Source organism: Lygodium microphyllum, chromosome 13, assembly GCF_053477565.2.
Source record: "Lygodium microphyllum isolate KBCC chromosome 13, Lygodium_microphyllum_v1.1.10, whole genome shotgun sequence".
Taxonomy (NCBI): Eukaryota; Viridiplantae; Streptophyta; class Polypodiopsida; order Schizaeales; family Lygodiaceae; genus Lygodium; species Lygodium microphyllum.
The window spans coordinates 24,393,309-24,415,001 of NC_141147.1; positions in this window are offsets into that span (position 1 = coordinate 24,393,309).

Here is a 21,693-nt window from a genome sequence, read left to right on the forward strand (position 1 = left end):
CCTTCTTCACGTGAAATGGTTTTGGCAGAGGCATTACTCACTTAGTTTTGAAGACTTGCTTAAATCCTGTATCCAATTGTTGATAGAGCATACTATATGACTCAACACTTTTTCTCACCTTGTCACATAATCCCTGAGCGTCTGTAGCAGTAAACAAGTTGCCCACATCCCTAAGATGTTCACTTGCAACACCATCTACAATGTCCCTGAATTTACAATTTTCCAATGCATTTTTTACCATATCCTTGATTAGGACTTTGGCAATAGTATCATTCTCTGCATGAGGGAACATATTTCTTATTGTAGCAGATTGAGCACATATCAGTCTATGATATTGTCCACTTCATTTGGTTAATTGGTGAATTGGTTTAACTAATTGGATGCGTCGACGTGCTTCTTTGGCTTTTAAAGTGGACCAAATCTCCAAAGTTTTTGTGAGCTTCCTCTTTATGTTTCGATTCTCCTTCTACTAGTCCATAACTTTAGACTGTAACTCCATATTTTGCACGTGTGTAGCATGCATAGCATCTTCAATGACACACATTGCTTGTTGTAGGCTCTAGTTCTCCCTATCCTTCTCAGCCAATAATCTATCATTTTCCATCAAAGACTACATATTCCCTTGTAATCTTGTCTACATATTTGTCAAGGCTTGATGAACCCCTACTAATCCTTGTGTGACAAGTCTACATGTATATCCATACAATCCTTCATTGCCTTCACAAATGAACTTTACAAATTATGTAAGCCCTTCAAATTGTGGTGGCCTTTGAGTGACTTGATCGGGTGGATAAATGCACCCATCAACCCAAAGGTCCACATTGTTTTTCCCTACATTTCTTTCTTGTTGCATCCTGTATCTTATTGCATCATCCCTTTCTACAGTTCTTTTGAACATTAGTGCATATTCATCCTCCAATTGAAAGTGAATATCTCTCTTTCTCTTGGTACGTCTACTGCATCTTGTAAAGAAAAATATATGCCAATTTTAACTTGGATTAACATTCAAATCACACAATTACACCCCTTTGGTTCACTATATTTGTGTTCTTTTTTACCCAATTGGATCTTGTCTCTTTCTCTTGATTTCAGTCTCATGATAGACCCTAATTTGCATGTAATCTTAGCTTTTAATCTACCTCTAATCAGCATCCAATTTTATCTTATGTTCTATCCAAAATACTCTCTCTCTCTCTCTCTCTCTCTCTCTCTCTCTCTCTCTCTCTCTCTCTCTCTCTCTCTCTCTCTCTCTCTCTCTCAATTGATCAAAGATATTTAAACACATTCATACAAAAGCTTGGCTAGTGGAGAACAATAACATCATCTTATCTTCTACCCTGATTTACTCTCTGTCACTCTATCACTTGTTTTCTTAGTTCATCTCACACAGTCCTCCTCTTCTCCTCTCTCTCTCTCTCTCTCTCTCTCTCTCTCTCTCTCTCTCTCTCTCTCTCTCTCTCTCTCTCTCTCTCTCTCTCTCTCTCTCTCTCTCTCTCTCTCTCTCTCTCTCTCTCTCTCTCTCTCTCTATTAACACTTTAAGGATTAAAGAACAACTATAAAGAATAATAGCATCACAAAGATTTAAAAAATAAAGATGCCTCCATTATCATTTGATTGCTTCTAGTATAGAGTGTTATAGAGAAAGATATCTTATAGCATAGTACTGAAGAGGGAGATTTCTTGTAGTAGGATAGAGAGTGTTGTAGATAGAGATTATTTTATTTTCAGCAAATGCTATCAAAACCACTCCTGAGATTGTTTGTAGCACGGTAGAAAGGGTTGTAGATATTACTAAGTGTTGCTTCAGAAGAATTCATATGCAAGAAATCATATTCTAGAGGGAAGGAGAAGAGTACACAAATTTTATATCATTTTTTAACTTCCGCCCTTTTAAGAAGCAAGAATGAGAATGATTCTAATATATTTTCATGTTGAAAAGTCATGAGGGCATTAAAGATTCATATATTAATGATTGACTCCATTTTTAGAGAAAATAGAATTGTTTTTTTTTAATTGTGAGGATTTTGAGAAAAGTTGACCTTATCCTAAAGTTTGAGAATAAAAAAATAGGTGAAATATATTGAAAATACAAATACGAGATTTGCTTGATTGTAGAAGATCTCTTATAATAATATTATTTTGGAATCTCTTTTTAGAGAGAGAGAGGTGAGAGAAACCCCTTAAGGGACAAAAAAGAGAGTCCATATTTCTCCTAATGTACTACTAGTATCATATTCCCATGCAACTAGCCAACCATCTCCCATGTTGTTGTCCATCATGGCAATCTTGCATATAATATCATGTATCGAGTACTTTCCCTAGGAAAAATGACCACCAATGATATGTTAATGGGTTTCCCTAGGCGCTACTTGTTGCTTATGGGATCATGAAGGAAACATGTTATCTCAAAATATCATTTATAGATCACTTATCCTATTATCTAGTAATCACTTTGACCCCACTACTCCACAAGGCCAATCCAAAAAATCATCTCACACCTTATTGACTCTCTCTCAAATACAAATAACTTGCTATGGCATGAAAGTTTGTCATGCAATTTTCCATTGGAAAAGTTAGACTCATGCAAATGAAACATCCACTGAGCTAACTTGCCCTTAAGGTAAGGCATATTCACCAAATAAAGCAAAGCCTCCATGTAGCAAAATAACTTTTTGTATAATGCTACATTTTGGTAACTAAACATTTCTTGTTGAGTGCTTCCTGCTCCATAATGGGACAATTCTGATCATTGATTAAAACTTGTGTCGACATGCATATTAGAAGAATCAAAACCTTTTAGTGCCCCCTTAATCATGCATAAGAACATTGCCAATGACCACACTAGAGGTATCCACAAAGACATTCTAACATTTCAATTAATTAGATTGAAGCACCATTATGATAGTTATTGACCAAATAACCTTTTCTTGTTGGTTGCTTCTTGCTCCATAATGGGACAATTTTGATCATTAATTAAAACTTGTGTCAACTGGCATACTAGAAGAATCAAAACCTTCTAGTGCCCCATTAATCATGCATAAGAACATTGCCAATGACCACACTAGAGGCATCCACAAAGACATTCTAACATTTCAACTAATTAGATTGAAGCACCATTATGATAGTTATTGACCAAATAACCTTAAGGATTTGAAGAGAAAAAACGCACCTCTCTAACCATTGAACTTCCATATTCTCCTTTATAATTTGATACCATGGAGCTATTAGACTAAGTAAGAATCAATATTTGAACACTCTGACATCCAACAACTAGAGATTCAGGTATCACGTAGTGAACATTTTTCACAATTATACAATTGAAGTATTGCACTCCATGCTTAAAAGTATCGTCTTTGATTCTTGTCAATGAGTTTTGATAAATAAGTCATTTTTGCACATTATGTTGCTTAGATAAGTTTTGAACTAATAGAGAAATTAGGGGATGGTTTAGCAACAAATTAGTAATTTTCCAGCTAAGAGTGTTTACTATTGTATATCTTTAGTAGATCAATATTCAAGCTAAGTAATGTGAATCTCATGAAGAGTCTCAATCCATCTACATCTCATTCTATATTTAAGGTCAAGCTAAGCAAGAATATGCCTTAATCTCTCATGATACATACGATCTTAGATTATGATCCCATAAGATAACACAATTTGTACTGTTTGAAGGAGTGAAGAAATACTAGAAAGTCTCCAAGTCCTATATAGTTCCCCTCATGAACAAGTGGACTTAACAAACGCTAATGAAACTCATTCTATATTTAAGGTCAAGCTAAGCAAGAATATGCCTTAATCTCTCATGATACATACAATCTTAGATTATGATCCCATAAGATAACACAATTTGTACTGTTTGAAGGAGTGAAGAAATACTAGAAAGTCTCCAAGTCCTATATAGTTCCCCTCATGAACGAAGTGGACTTAGCAAACACTAATGAAACTCAATAAGGCTAAGTACCTTGGATTTGAAGGCAACGGTAAGTACCCTTCTTGTATTATTGTATTTCCATTACATATACCATCGGCAAGTGCGTAGCTCAAAAGGAAGACAAAAAGTGGGTAGCCAGAGGATAGGAGTTGTGCCCAAGGCATGCTTAAGCTTGATGGCTTTATGTAAGAGATACACCATATGGCCTTTTAGGTATTGAGCTAGTTTTAGAAATCACATATGTATCATTGATAATCTTGCAAACTAGTGGTGAACTTTCAAAGAAGGCCATCAAAAACTAAACATTCCTATTGTATCAATGGCCAATTTAACAACTTGGATGCCTTGTTTAAGTAACCTTGGATCTTCTGAAACACTTCAACATCATTATTGGCCTACACTACACAATTTCTAGATGCTTATGCACCTTCTTCATTACAATCCACACTCGTATCATTGGCTTCTTCCAAAGCAAAATGAACTTGTACATAAATAATTTCTTCATCTTAAAATATCCACAAACACAAGAGTTGCGCAATAGAGACCTATTCATTTTTTCCATAAATAAAAACCTTTTTTCCCACTATTCAACAATATTTTTTTCATCTTAAAAAATCCCCCCCCCCCCCCACACACACATACACAAAAGAGTTGCACTACCAATGCACAAGGTGCCCCCACAATGCTAAGAAGCATTTCAGATTTATTGACCAAGGCTACCAATTATGGTCATTGATAGGGATTTAAAGGTTTGAAAATTTCTTCAAATTAGTAAATTGCTCAAGAAAATCCCCTTAATTGGAATGTCTTAGATTATGTGTCAATGGCAAGACATTACTAGAAGCTAGTGCTCTATATTATGGAAGAAGGATTGAAGTAGAAATACATATGGCACTTAGAGAGCTCAAACAAAAAGTAATGTACAATGATGTCATCACAAAAAGACATTTTGTAAATAATTTGCAACTCAACAATGGGGTCTTTTCTTTTCCATATGCAAAGTTGAATGTTTTACTTCAATCATAAAAGAAGAAGAAGTGGACATTGATATGTTGAAAGAACACACATACATTAAAACTAAAGACATTGCAATTCATCAATGTAGCAATTGGTAATCCATGTACAGATAAACATGCTTGGGAAAAAGCATGATTTTCCATGCACATCCAATCTAGCAAGAAAAAATGCGAGAAAATGAGATATCTCAAATGTGTTAATAGATTCATGTCCCTGCAACCCCTTGTCCATGCTATCATTGCCTTCAACTTCACAAACTCTCAAAGAAGGGTTTTTAAAATTGCTTCAATTCTTTGGATTGAGCTACAAAGTTAAGCATATCAAAGTCTATTGCATCTATGCAAGGATTTAAAATAGTGGGATGCTCTATATTCTAGAATAAACATGACTATGCTGTTAACAGCCATGAAAGTGTCATGAATGTAATGGCAACCATCAACCCCACACATTAACTTGCAATGATTTCTAAGTGGCAATCATAACAATTACTATAGTATAAAATGAGAACCATAAATATAGCCATTATTACTTGCATCATTTGTGCATCCCTTCCTTCTAGAGAGCACATCATAGCCTTAAATCTTCATCACAAAAGAGAAGGATGTGAAGAAATTAAACACAACTTTGATACAACATATCTAACGAGCAATCATTTCAAATGCTCATCTAATGAGAAACAAGTGTGTAGAATTATCTTGGAGAGGGAAGTAGTTAGTTTCAATGACTCCATTATATATCTAGTATCTTGTGAACCATGAGTCAACCATTCATGATTTTAGCTTTATTAAATTATTTTTATTACAAAGAACTTGCATAATTGCATTCCCTCAACTTTTGGCAAGTGAACCTCCATTATATCACAAACACCCACCATAGAAATATCAAGAAGTTCCAAAATGGGAGTTGATGACTATTGATTGACAATTTCCTAACAATAATGAGATATTGTTCTTCAAAACAATGAGAGTGACACAATCTAAGTGGGTTTGTCACAAAAGGTTCAATTGCAAAGTTTATTGCAACCTAGAACTCCAAATAAAATCTTCAAACATTTATAAATTTCAATTGACCTCAAGTAAAAACTAAAGCACAATATCTTTGCACTGATATAGCAATTAGATCCACCTTTTTTTTTTGTTACATTGTCGTGTGCTAAAAAATATGGGAACCTTTTATGTCATACCTCCAATAATTGAACCTACACATAAATTAAGAATATGGGGAGCTAGTGAGTTTTAGTAAACATTCTCTTATAAGAGAAGATGCAATAACCATATCCCTTTTTTGCATAAATCATTTTAGTGCCATCAGGAACCTTATTTTAGATGATAAACCATAGTTAGAAGGTAAATTATTGCTTTCTAATATAGAATTTCAAAGCAAAGGAAGCCAACTCAACGCTCTAGATTGACAAGTTTTCAAACATCAACAATTTGAATGCATGAATATACACAACTGCATCGACAAATACACATTTAGTCAAAAGAGAAGTTGTTAGGTAACACACTCGTCGACACGCAAGCACATCTTCATAAAGCCATGTGCAAGGAGAAGAAAAGTCACTACCATTTTGAGTTTGTGAAGCCTCCAATGAAAACACCATATTTTCCTAAACCATTGTGAATTCCTCCTCAAGCAAGGAAAGGACTTGCCACAAAAATAACTGATACTTTATCTTAGCCTTTTATTACAACTTTACAATTACATTTGAAAGATGGCTCTAAGATCTTGACACATTAGAAAACATCTATATATAAACACTAAGAAGAACTATCTCCATGCCAACAATATTGAAAAAACATGGTCAATGTCATAAATATGACAAGAAATTGCGGATATGACACACATATCATGAGTTTTTATGAAACCAGGTGATGGGACCTAAAACAGGCCGGCACTGGCTCATGCACTAGCCGGACCTCTATCATGCGCTCAACAACCCCATAGCCTCGCGGCCAGGAGCGTTGATGACACACACATCATACATTGATAGCCCATATGAACGATGTCTCATGTATCAAATAGCATAAAGAATCAAATTTTCTTATAAAAACGCATTATCAATTGCATTTGCGGGTTGCGGGTTTTTATCCTCATTGCGGGACTGATTTCCAGCCGCCATTAATGCTCATGACAGTCCACAATCAGCAATCTTCATTCCTCTTGAACCACAGAGCAATCCGGTCTTCATTGGACAAGCATCCGTCATCCATTCTTCTTCTTCTTCTTCACCGCATGAATCTGCCCTTAGAGGAGAGAGAGGGAGAAGAGAGAAAGACTGATTTTCTCTCTCTCTATAGTCCACCATTTTCCGCATGAAGGATGGCGATACGGAGCGAAGAAGTAGTGGAGCAGCCTTGCCTTGTCATTACTATGGCTTACTTACAGCCATAAATCTCATCCATGGGAGGGGGGGGGTTTTCCTGTGCGCGGCTATTTTTTCGACATGCCGCCCTCCTTCTCGTTGATTTTTGGGGGTGGGGGGTCCCAAGAGGCATCCCCCACTAGCCACTTGATTCATACCTCTTCAAATTTGGCCAAATTTTGGCACCTCCCGCGTCCGGTGTTCGATTTGCAATCTGAAAAATCTTGGGCATCCGTCTCGGCATCCTGGACTGGCCGGCAGCTTCCCTGACTCGCACAGGCACATGGAAAAATTACTAAAAATCCGCAAGTGTTGCATGGGCGTCCTTAGAGCACTTTGACGCTTAAAATCGTCCTAGATCGAGCCGCCGCCTTCGACGTTGAATACTTTTCCCTTGATATTCGTAAATTTTAGCTATTTTTAAGCATTTCTCGGCATCAAAATTCCACTCTCATTGGCGACCACGGGATAGGGTGACTCAGCCCGTCGAATCCCACACCAGATCTGCACAAAACAACCAAAGGAAGCATCAAGCTGATACAAAATAGATACATACTAAACACAGCACAATGCTCACCCGACCCCCTGACAAAACCAAGGCATGACATCCACAAGGAGTAGGCCTAGCAGAATCTGATAAAAGGTCCGAAGCTAGTCACTAACCAACTGTTCCAACATGGCCAAACTAAAAAGAACTGTCAAAGAGGTTGCTTTAAGTGGTGGTCTGAACTACCTACCTAACTAAAGACAATGCAACTAGGAGCTCCTACTAGGCGAGGACTCCTATAGCCTGATCAAGAAGTATTTTCTTGTAGCACATTTCTTCTTTTAGGGTTTTATTTTATTGACATACTTGGGCATGTAAAAAGGAGGGAGCTGAGCGTAGTGACCCAAGGAGAACAAGGCATCGACCTCGGGTCCTGTCTCGGTACCCAAGGACCTACCAGGCCCTCGCAAGGCGACACTTAATCCTTTTGTTTTTCCCGCTCACTTTTATTTTTGCTCCAACCTTTCTTAATTTCTTCTTTTCTAGCAAGATGCCACCCCTAGGAAGACAAGGCATCGGCCCCAGGTCTGACTCGTCCCCAGGAACCTACCAGGCCTTTGCAAGGTGATGATCCACAGCTTATAAATTTTCCTTTCTTTTCTTTTCTATTTTTAAAGGGGGTTAGAACCCCTTTTTACACACCTTTGTATATATTGATTTTCTTTTCAAATATTCAAGGTTTTATTTCTCCTATCATCATTATTTTCTTCTTCGATAGGCTGCTCTAACTGCCTCACAACTAACAAGAACTCCTAGAACGTCTGCCTAGCAGGCTAGCAGAATAGGGTCACTAGAACTCCCTTCTAAAACAGGTCCTTCAATGCCTGACAATGTCTTTACAGGAGGCAACAACTACTCAGACCTCCCTCAAACATACTGAACCTAAACCTCGGGTCTTCATGCCTTGGACACCAGTCCCCAATAGGAAACGAAAAACCCCCCTAACAAGTACACAAACACATATAGCATGAAAACCACAGTACTCATAAAGGAAAGATATCACCTAGAGAGGGCTACAAGAAGCTCCCATGCAACAAAAGGCTCCTTCCAAGCTCCGCTTCCGAACCTGTCTAGCACAAAACTCCAACAAGAAACCATTAACCGCACCTGCACTAAACAGAGAATGGGCCCTCTTGGCCTAATGAAATAAAGCACTTCACTACCAAACTTAATCGGCCCGCTTGGCCTAACGAAATAGAACACTAAAACCTCGCAAAATGGCCCTCTTGGCCTAACGAGATCAAACAAAATAGCACCTACACATCCCTCTCTGGAAGAATCGAGATATACAGGAATAGGCTCCTTTCCAAGGAGGAAAAATAGGCTCGTGGCCCTAAACTAAATGCATAAGGTTATGACCCATCCCTCCTGCATATATAGCAAGAGGCGTACGCTTAACATGTTGTCTAATTAACCTATGGGTCCAGGAAAATAACGGTAGATTGGTCTCGGCAACTCTTTGCATCACCCATATCAACCATCGTCTGCCATATATTGCATGCTCTGATAACATTCCCCACAAGCGACCGGGTCCTGTTTCATCATTGATAACAATTTCCAGACTAGGACCACGATTAAAGAAGAGGTCTTCTTCATAAGCAAGGTTTGCCAGTGAATCTGCAAATTGATTCCAATAACGTGGAATCAGCTGAAAAGACACTCTCTCAAACTCCTCAAGCAGGGTCATCGCAGTCCGATGATACATACAAAGAATGGGATTCCGCACTGTGTATGTCCCATCTAGCTGATTCAGGATCAACTGGGAATCCCCTTTTACTAACAACCGACGAATATCACCTTGTTTGGCAATATGCAGTCCCATAATCAAGGCTTTATACTCCGCCATATTGTTAGTGAATCCTACCCCGAGATAAGCAGCTGACTTCATTGTAACTCTACGTCCGGGATCTCGAATTACTACTCCAACACTCCCTTTTTTATTAGGGCCCCTGGACGCTTCGTCAAAATATAATGTATACGTCCACAATGGGTTTACACAGCTGGCCATCACAAACTCCTCTATTCGTAATTATGGTAATCAAAGTTTAGCATGTTGAGAGGATGAACTGACGGCTCCATCCCACCTTCTTCATTTAACTCAACAGGGATACTCGTCAACAGTCGTAAACAGTGATGGCAGAAGACTTTAATCTCCCACACAAAGGTTCCGTCTTCTTGCTCAATCACTTTGTATCCTTTGCTCCACCAGATGAGTTTTCCCTGATGGTATCTTTGCTCCAGATATGGGTGCTCCAAATAAGGAATTAACCGACCCATCAACCGACTTTAAGCTCTTCCGCAAGTCTCAAATCATCCCCAGCATGGACCTGCAATGCATTTCTTTTGTATTAGCATACTTAGAAATAATAAGGTTTAATCTTATTAAGATTAACCTTATTTTTAAACTCTACTCCCTGTAGATCAGCTAATAGGTCCGTAGACCTATTTTTCCCTAACCTAACAATCTTGTAGGGGCCGTCCCATTTAGGTTCCAGCTTCACTGGAAACAGCTCCCTACGCGCATCGTAATAGAGGACTAATTGCCCTTTTTTGAAGGTATATTTCTTCACTCTAAGGTCATGCAACTACTTCATCCGACGTTTAGCTACCTCCTGGTGTAGTAAACTCTGCAACTTCAGCTCATCTAGGTGGGCTATAGTCATGAAACGTTCAAAAAGGGAATCCTTATCTCCCAAGGAATGGTTAATTGCAAACCGTATGGTCGGCAATTCGATTTCAAGGGGTAACACACACTCTTCCCCATAAACCAATTTGAATGGGGTATGGCCGGTAGCTCGCTTGAACGTGGTATTATACGCCCATACTGCCACATACAGCTTCTTGTCCCAGTCTCGTTTCTTCTTAGAGACTATCTTAGACAAAATACCCACAAGCTGTTTATTAGTACTTTCAACTTGCCCATTTGTTTGCGGATTATAAGGAGTCGTTTTATTGTGCTTGATTTGCCAAGCCGCCTCAGTCAAGCTTTTGATCACCTTATTCAGAAAATGGGTTCCACGGTCCGACACTAATTCCCTCGGTGGACCAAAGCTCTAAAAGGAAACTTGCAGTCTCTTTTGCATTGTCATGCCTCGTCGCCCATGCTTCTGACCATTTTGTGAAATAATCAGTGGCTACTATAATGTACCTCTTCTGGGTAGTAGACGACGGGGTGATAGGACCCACAAAATCAATGCCCCACTTCTCAAATGGAAGAATAGCCATGATAGGTGTAAGTGGGCATTTCCTATTCTCTCTACTGTCATGTCTCTGACAGGTATCACATTTCTTAACATACTCAAAAGAATCTTGGAAGATGGACGGCCACCAATATCCAGCTCTTAACGCTTTCTGCGCCATTAACCGTCCCGCAAAGTTCCCTCCACATGCAGAGTCATGGCACTCTTCTAAGATAAAAGGAACCTCATCGGGCATCACACATCGGCGGTAGATATCATCAACACCCTGCCGATATAGCATCCCTGCGATCAAGGAAAACTTCAAAGCCTGTTGTTTGATCTTCCTCTTTTCAGACTTTGACAAACCAGCTCCCGTCTCTCCTGTTGATAAATAATGCGTAATAGCAGTATACCAAGATGGAATAGAAGTTGTATCAATTTTAAACATTTCCTCAATATCGCTTCCTTCAGCCAAAATCTCTTTCGGCTTCCCAAAATCCACAAGGCATTCCACAATACCCTGCAACCTCGGTGGCTTACTCTTAATCTCATAATCGAACTCCTGCAAAGTGATTAACCACTTTGCCAAACGATCAGCCGGCTGCAGCTTGTTCATAAGCAATCTAAGTCCTTCCGCCTTCGTATAGAATACTACCTTTTCATAGAGGATGTAGTGCCTGAATTTCTTAGTCCCAAAGACCATCGCAAGACACAACTTCTCCATGTAGGTATAATTGATCTCTAATATGCCCAACTTCCGGCTAGCTAAAGCTATCGGATGGTACCATTTATCCAGATTTGGGCTAAACAGCAGCTTATACTATGTAAAGTTGCTGTTGAAAAGATATAAAACATTTCGTCTCTTTTAGGTACTTTTAACATAGGTGCTTTAGTGAGCTCCTGCTTCACATCCTCAAATGATATTTTGCAAGCATCACTCCATGCAAATAGACAGTTATAGGATAATAAATTCGTTAATGGCAACGTTCTTTCTACTAAGGCATTTATAAATCTTCGATAGTATCCTATCGATGACAGAAAGCTATGCACCTCTTTCAGAGTGCGTGGCGGACTCATAGCAACGATGACCTTTATCTTCTCAGGGTCAATTGCTATTCCTACTGAACTGACCACATGGCCTAGCAATAGCCCATAAGGCACTCCAAAGACACACTTCCGTGGGTTAAGAGTGATACAAAATTGTCTGCAGCGCTCAAAGCACTTTCTCAAAATAATCAACATCCTTTCCCTTATAGTGGTTGCCCCCAGGTCATCAATAAATACTTTCAACTCGTCTGGGGAGATGTCACCAAATGTCTTGTCTGCTGTTCGTTGCCACGATCCAGGTGCATTGCATAAACCAAAGGCCATCACATGGTACGCAAAAGTACCAAAGACAGTAATAAAAGTTATTTTCAGCTTGTCCTCTTCTGCAATTGCCATCTGGTTACATCCTGCAAAGCAATCCATAAACGAATATATTTCCCTACCCGCTAATTGATCCAAAATCTGGTCAATAAATGGCAACGAGTAGTAAGCTTTAACCATCTGCTTATTCAGCTCTCTAAAATCTACACATAATCGGATCTGGTTATTTTTCTTCTTCCTGATAACAACTGGTGAACACCATTCTATGTGTTGAACAGGGAAGATCAAACCAGCTTTCCTTAGCTTCTGTAACTCTTCAAATAGACCGTCCCTTAGTTCAAAAGGCAAGCAAAGATATCACAGAATTCTTGAATCAAGGACACATAGTCCTCCCTTTCTGCTGCTGAACTGAGCATAGAACCTAATTTAATTGGCTGTGAATCATTCGGCGTGCCAAGGTTTAACTCAATCACATCCGCATCTATTATCCTATCTTGTGGTTCTATTGGCTTATTTAGAGTTATCTGATAGATATCCTCTGTAGTGGACCCTTCTTTAGATTCATCACTGGATGACGTCTCACTACTAGATGGATCGTCTGCTGTCTCTAATTCTGTAGAAGACAAAGGAGCTCTCTCACTTTGAGGAGACTCAGGATAAGCATCGATTATTACTCGATTAGCACCTCTACCAAGAACCACTCGACCGGCGGGTATATCGACTTGATAGTCTGTTCGTAAGATCCAAGGTCTACCTAGCAAAACTCGATAGCTAGGACGTCTTGCAAATCTTATCACCCTAAAGTCCAAGAAACATTCTACACTCGCAACTGTAACATGGACTCTAGTAACGCAACCTTCTGATTGTCTTAGACTATCATTAGCCATTCTCAGAAGGGTGGAGCTGTCTTTCTGGATGCCTAGACCCAACCTCTCCATCAATTCTGAACTCATGATATTGACGGAGGATCCAGTGTCTACAATGGTATGTTCCACTAATATTCCATCCACATAAGCTGGAACCCTAGGGCAATTCTTTTCAGCATGGTCAAACCAATCTTCCCCTACTTGTGCTATGCCCAAAGGTTTCACAATATACCCAATACGTAGGATCTTCTTAAATTCCTTACGTACTCCTGGAGATAATTTAATCAATTGCAAGAGGTTTACATGTGGTTTAACTTCGCAAAGAGAACTCGCTAAATCGAAGTCACGATAAGTAGCCAAAGCTCTCTTTTCTCGCCAAACCATCCTCTCTTTTGGTCTTTGGACCGGTTTTGGTGCTTCTTTCTTGGCTCTTGCCTTCTTTCTTGGCACTGCCTCATCCTTCTTAGGGTCGCCTTTTCTATCAACCGGCTTTAGCGATCCCCCTTCTATGCTAGGACTCTGGACTTGCGTCCCCTTATCCCCTTGTTTAGGGTTTGCCTCAACCGGTTTTGTATTATCTTTGTCAACCTCTTTAGCCTTTTGGCCTCTTGTCACGGCTCTTAAGTTAGAGGCTTCAGCATCATGGACTCATACAGCCTCAATAAGGCAGACTCCGTTGCCTTGTGGCAACTCTTCTATAGTTGTTTTTCCCCTCTGCAATATTTGCCTAGGTGCATCATTCTGCTACAAGTTATTTCCTTGCGCTCTATGATTCACTGGGCCCGGCTGTTTACTCCCTTTTTGGAGAGAGCTAATCTTACTCCAACAGGTAGCAGCTGATTGGCCCGACTTCCCACAAATGTCACATTTCACATTTTGACAATTCCTGGGGAAGTGCTGTCCACCACACCATTTACAACTGAATCTAGAGGGTCCACCCTCCTCAAGGCGTCGACTCCCTATCAAATTTTGTTGCTTCTTCAAGAAATTAACGTCGACGTCTATTTGTCGATATTTTTCGAAAATCATATCGGTATAATGCTTCATCATGTCCTTGACTTCGCCAAGGACATTAGATGCACTCGACTCGTAGCCTCAATCGTCAACTCGTCGTTCCATTGCCCTAACAATCTGATTTGGCATTGGCTGTTGACCCACAGGAACAACGTTAGAATTCGAAACTTGGCCTCCAACATTTGATGGAGCCAACTGACTTGCCATAGGCATAGTCACACTGGGAGGAGCCAGTAATAAAGGTACATTCGAAACCATACTCCCTCTCCCAATAGGGTTAGTCATAGGCATCCCTTGACTTCCATTCGTCAATGATGGATTGCCACTAGGTACTAAACCCCCATTAACATTCATTCGAGAGGAGTAGGCCGTTTGTAATCGTGCTTCTACTCCCTCTGTCCCCGTAATAGCGGTGTCTATGTCTGCTAAGGCTACACTGGTCAATTGTACTTGGATATTAAAATCCAACCCATGCAAAAAGTATTGCAATTGGGTAGCTGGTGGAATGGGAATGTAAGTTTGCAACTTACGGAATACTTCCTTCAACTTCTTAGCATATGCTTTCACATTCTCGTGAGGATCTTGACGTGTCACATTCAAGACCCGCAACCAATATTGGCCACCTCTTTCAGGGGCATATTCCGCTCGGAAGGCTGCATAGAATTGATCAATGGTGGTTATGGTTCCAGACTCTATGCTGTGATACCATACCGCAGCCCTTCCTTTTAACGTCATATTGAAGAACATCATGAGATGTCCCTCATCTTGGATGCGATAATTGAACATCAATCTCTGAAATTCACAAATGTGAAATTATGCATCCTCTTCCACTAACCCATTAAAAATGGGCAAGGGAACTCCTAAGGCTAGTAAATCCGGCGTCCCTGTAGGAATCGCAATAGGCTGTGCCATGGTGACAGTCGGATTAGCAATAGGAGTTTGAACGGGTGAATTCACCCCCCCACTTGAAGTGGGTAGACTTGGTGGAGGAGAGGATGAATGTATGCTTCCTCCTGCACCTAACAGACTATGTAGAGCAGTTGGGTTACTAAGACCACTGCTTCGTATACGTACTGGACTACTCCTTTGAGAAGAATAACGGCTTACAATCTCTAACCGCCGTCTAGCCCTCTCAGTACGTTCTGCTTTCTGGATTTCGGCTTGACGGTCCTTGTCAGAGGATATAAACCAACTTTCCTTTGGTCCCTAGAAACCCTAGATCCGAAAACCACCACTTATAAGTGGCTCCCGGCAGACGGACCACTGATGGGACCTAAAACGGCCCGACACTGGTTCATGCACTAGCCGAACCTCTATCATGCGCTCAACAACCCCACGGCCTCGTGGCCAGGAGCGTTGATGACACACACATCATACATTGCCTTCCTAATCATCTTGCGTTTGTATCACGTCTCGTAGTCCAACTCTAACCCAATTAACACTCCTCAAAGGAAGTCCCAGCACATTGCCAAATGGCACGAAGTACAAACATAGGAGGTCCTCCCACGGCTGACTGCCGCTACCTCATTGCGACTCTCCTACATCTTGGGGATTGGCCCCTCGATGCGTCGCTAAACATATATAACACTTCGCATATAGTCCTCTCAAGGTACCAATAATTTCGTTCCAAGATGTACCATACCTCACTTTACTTTCCCCTTAGACCCAACGCCTAGCCTACAGCTTGGAACAACCTTCCGCACTCAACGTTGGTCACGATCTAGAGAATACAAGTGTTATGCATCCAAGAGGTATTGTCTAATACCTTTTATCATTTTATGCTTCATGCAAATTGTGAATGTCCATGTGCTCAAACAAAGAACAATCAGCATTGTGCTTAGTGCAAAAGTATTCTTTCAATGAATTTCTCTAACGCGTAATTGCTACGTTGCACGAACCTAGCACCGAGGAGACCTCGTGCTACTAGATCCTTATGTTAAATTAACGATCGATCTATATGATATGCATAGATGAAAAAAATCAGCCTTTTCTTTCTCCCAACACTTAAACACCACTCTCATTCTTTCTACCCCCTCGCCGTTTAGATTGTGCACGATGCATAGGTTTAGGGTAATATTTTCCATGTTTTTTATTGTATAAAAAGCAATAAAAACTCACTAAAACATAAAGGTAGGGTTGAACTGAGGCCAAACCTCATACTTCAGACCCCCCATACATGCATAAACATGAATCTTATTTTTTAGTATTTTTCGCACACTCAAAACCTATTTTTCCCTTATTTTTACCCTTTTTTCCTATTTTTCTTATATTTTTTCGCAATATTAAATAACTAAAATACAAAATGAGTTGTGGGCTATGGCCCTTAGGTTCATTTGCAGCAAAAACACAAATTTAGTTGGTGTGTCTTACTATATTTTCCATTTATATATCAAAAACACCTCATTTTCCCCTATTTCGCATGTTTTACATGTTTTATTTTATTGTTTTTGGCCATACGGCTCATGATTTTCTGGTTTTCTAATTTCAAACAGTTGGAAGACATTGCAAACAATATTATTATCAATTTATAGCCCATATGAACAATGTCTCATGTATCAAATAGCATAAAGAATCAAATTGTCTTATAAAAACGCATTACCAATTGCATTTGCGGGTTGCGGGTTTTTATGCCTCATTGCAGGACTGATTTCCAGTCGCCATTAATGCTCATGACAGTCCACAATCAGCAATCTTCATTCCTCTTGAACCACGAAGCAATCCGGTCTTCCTGCGCGCGGTTGTTTTTTCGACATGCCGCCCTCCTTCTCGTTGATTTTTGGGGGTGGGGGGTCCCAAGAGGCACCCCCCACTAGCCACTTGATTCATGCCTCTTCATATTTGGCCAAATTTTGGCACCTCCCGCGTCCGGCGTCCGATTTCCGATCTGAAAAATCCTGGGTATCCGTCTCGGCATCCTGGACTGGGGGCAGCTTCCCTGACTCGCACAGGCACATGGAAAAATTACTAAAAATCCCCAAGTGTTGAACGGGCGTCCTTAGAGCACTTTGACGCTTAAAATCGTCCTAGATCGAGCCGCCGCCTTCGACGTTGAATATTTTTCCCTTGATATTCGTAATTTTTAGCTATTTTTAAGCATTTCTCAGCATCAAAATTTCGCTCTCACCAGGGGGGTATGTGATCATTTGATATGTCAGTTACAAACAAGAGTAAGGAACCGTTGAATGTTTATAGAGAATAATGTGTTCTATCCTTACTCTTTATAGGATACAATAGCTCTATCATTTTATAAAACATGGCAAGATGTGTGCCAAGCCAACTTGCATATAGTAACATGAATGCACAAAAACTTAGCAAAATTTGTAGCAATAACCTTGAAACTTCAAGGAATGAGAACTGAAATTCAACTAGATAACTAATGAAAACTTCAAAAGTTTGTTGCTTATAAGTTTTAATATACATATGCAACTACTTTAAAAACCACCCGAAAAGACAATTGTTTCTTCATTTGGAATATGCTTTCCTATGGCAAACAACAATTGCCTCCAAGATATAAGGATGTTGAACTCTAACTTTTGAAGGAACAACATAAAATGCATTGAACACATATAATGCAACAAACAAATAGGTTGTGCATTAGTGTTTTGAACAAAACAAAAAAGAGTACCTTGATTGCTTGAATAAGTCCCTCTTCATTCACCATCAAGACCAAAAACACTACACTATGATTGAATATGTTGTAATGCTAAACTATCAAGACCAAAAACACATCAAATTTTATTACAATGTCTAGTATTACAACATATTCTCTATACTACACTATCAAGACCAAAAACACATCAAATTTTATTCTTCCTTGAACCACTTTAATGAGTATGTTGAACTGGATCAATGTGTTTCTAATAAAATCAATAGACTCCTAGAAGAAGCTGAGTGGATCATCTTTAACATCCAACCAAACACAAACATGCAATCAATCAAATTTAGCATAGTTCCTTTTAATACATATTTTCTAGATATAAAAGCATGCAAATACATAATGGGTGATAATACCTTTTGCTTGATTGAAACATATGCCTTTTTAACTAGAATATTTATTCATCTCTTTTTCAATACCCTTTTTAACATGAAAGGTTAAGCTCGTGACTATCATAATGAAACCATCAATATGTTGTGACAAAATCAATTGGTCTCAAATGGAATATAGGTTATACAAACAAGGTTATACTCCCCTCTACCTTGTCAATTATAATAACTAATGTGTATAGACCATTGCATGGGGACATTAATGAATGTTTCTTCCACCTTCAAAGTATTCTTTAAATTGAATTAAATCAATGTGTATTATTTGTTGCAATTGAATAGAGCTATGAATTTGAGAAGCAAAGAAAAACCACTTAACATTGCATAGAGTTCCATGTTTAAATAAGCACATGAGTACATTGGATGTGTTATATTGAGTCCAGTTTAACTTGCCACCTTAGATCCTTATCCATCCAACTAAGCATCCCTCTCTCCACACTGTAAGATCTTGTTCATATTGTGTTGTATACAAAGAAGGCCCCACTAATACAAATATTTCAACACCTCCCCTTGGTACCTTATTTGGCTACTATAAGGTAATTAGATGGTTACATTGATTGAAATTATAATGATTGTTTCTACCCATCATTAGGTGCATCCTATGGCTACTACTAGTGGGTGGTGAGGCTCTATGTCTTTAGGTTTTCTTGTCTTTAGAAAATGTGCCCTTCTGCTTTTTTGTCTTGGTTGTAAGATAGTTAGATGGTTAAATTGATTGAAAATATAATGATTGTTTCTACCCATCACTAGGTGCATCCTAAGGCTACTACTAGTGCATGGTGAGGCTCTGTCTTTAGGTTTTCTTGTCTTTAGAAAATGTGCCCTTCTGCTTTTTTGTCTTGGTTGTTTACCTCCATTAACTTTAAATATTTTTTAAACCTTCATGGATTTTCATGATGCCCAATTTTCTTACAAGGATTACATTTGCATAGGTGTTCTAATCTACATTCTATCTTGATGTGTCATTTCCTTCCATAGCAGTAGCATTCCTTAGGATCCTTCTTTGAAAAAAACATGGTGTCCTTACTTGTTAATAAGTCAACTTGTCCTTTAAGTTTCTTCTCTTTTAAAATAATTGAATATATGCACCCTTCAAGATCAAGTGTTTTGTCTCTAAGGAGTGAATCTTTCAAGGATACACATTCCTTAGGTAGACTTACATGAAGTGTTTCTACTACATCCTTTTAGAGAAGTTTAACTTAGATTCTTTGGAGTTAGTTTATTAAGTTTCTTAATTTTGATACATGCCCTGCATATAAATCCTTATATTCATGATGCAAACTATAGAAATCGATTTTTACACAGATCTCTTTTTTTTAAAAAACTTTTGCACCAAAAATTATATTCCACTCAATATTCTAACGAGTCTTCAATCTCAATCTTCAATCTTCTTGAGTAGCAATACCTTTCAACGCTTGAGCCTTCAAAGCACACAATTATGGATATTTATACTTGCAACCACATGGATGGTGACTATGATACCAAACGAAGAAGATAGAGATTCAAGGGGGATTATGGATAGAGATAGTCATGAATTTCAGAAGCAAAAAAAAACAACTTAACATTGCATAGAGTTCACCTCTTTAAATAGACACATAACTACATTGGATACATTGTATTGAGTCTAGTTTAACTTACCATCTCAAATCCTTATCCATCTAACTCAACATCCTTATCTCTTCACACTCTAAGGTCTAGTTCATATTATATTGCATACAAAGAAAGCACCACTAATATACACATTTCATCTTATACACATGCTCAACCATAGTCTCGTAAAACAGACTTGTGGATGTGTTTTGTACATTATACAATATTCTTTTGACCTTGGATACAACGTAACATTTAAACCATTTTAGATTTATATAAGATGTAATGTTTACGAGTATAAATTATTTTGGAGTATCTTCAAAAATACTAGTCAATTTGAGTTTTTCTATATAGACTTCTTAAACAAAGTCAAAGCACTTCATGATAAGCCAACATGCATGGAACTAAAGTGTATGGTTATTGTGTAGTGTGGCAAACTAGCTCTCATCTCTACCTTGATCCCTTGGAAGCCAATCTATCTCATCTTCGTGCACCAAACCCTAATATCACTTTGCATGGTTGGGACCTTCTCGATGCTCTACCTCAATGATATCATCAAGCCCACCTTAGTACCACTCCCTCTATCCTATGGGGCCTTGGTTGCTTGCATGTGAACTCCCCCTTCACTTGCTTTACAATCCTTGGTGTCTTGTTGAAATCCCCTCGAGGGACTCCCTTAGGTTTTCACCTAAAAGATTAAGGAAGTTTCTTGCATGTTGGCATATTCTTCTATAAGAATGAAGAGCTTTATCCTTTATACAAAGAATAACATTGACCCTCAATAACTATTCTACATCATATCACCTTACCACAACACTACAACCAACATTATCCACCCACAAACATATCATGGATGCGAGTCAACTCGTGCTATTCTGCCGCTAAACCTAGCTTTTTTGCGAGGATCATCAACGCTCCTGAGAGTTGGCTGAAACGCTGCAACCTCCACTGCCTCTCCGATGATTCAATCTGTTCAACCCCTGTAGCTCGGGATGACATGGCACTTAGCCTATTTGGTATTATTTATGGCTTTCTAGTCTATAGCAAGGTCCACAATAAAGACTATTCATGGCATTTGAAAAGCGATGCATATCGCGAAGTCTAATCCCCGTGAACGCAAAATTGTCCTACACAACATTTACAAAACCAAGCATGGGATGGCTATCTTTTAATCCTTGCTTGTATTTGTAGTTTCTCACTGCTTGTGATTAGCATTTTTACATTTTGCATTGTAGAGGCAATGCAGACCATTGCTATGATAATACAATTAGTTTTGTTAGATTCTAGCATTCAATAATCACTCCTTAAAAAGTTCCAGCAAGGTGGTTTCATCCTCATTGAGTATAATTCAAATTTCAATTGTTCAAACCATCTAACAATAGGGGAAGACCTTCATATATATCATAGGTAGCATCTGAAGTTCGGCGCAGCATCTTGAGCAAGTCCCCCCACCACGCGATTCTTGACATGGTATCAGAGCCACGCCATTGAGAGAGGCTGAAGTGAAGGAGAAGAAGCAAGGTTCAAGCAAGCAAGCCACGGGTAAGAAGCTCTCCCATCCTTCCACTCTCTCTCTTGGATAGTGCATGTGGAGGCACCGGAAGCAGGGTCAAGCAAAAAATCAGCAGGAACATGTCAGCATGCTTTCGTGTCTACCTGATGATTCCAGTCTCGTTTTCACAGTGCATCGAAGCCAGATTACATGTGGCATTCTTCAATTCGCAGAGAAGGCCCTTTTTTTCAGAGCTTCATAGCTGGATTACATGGCGTTATT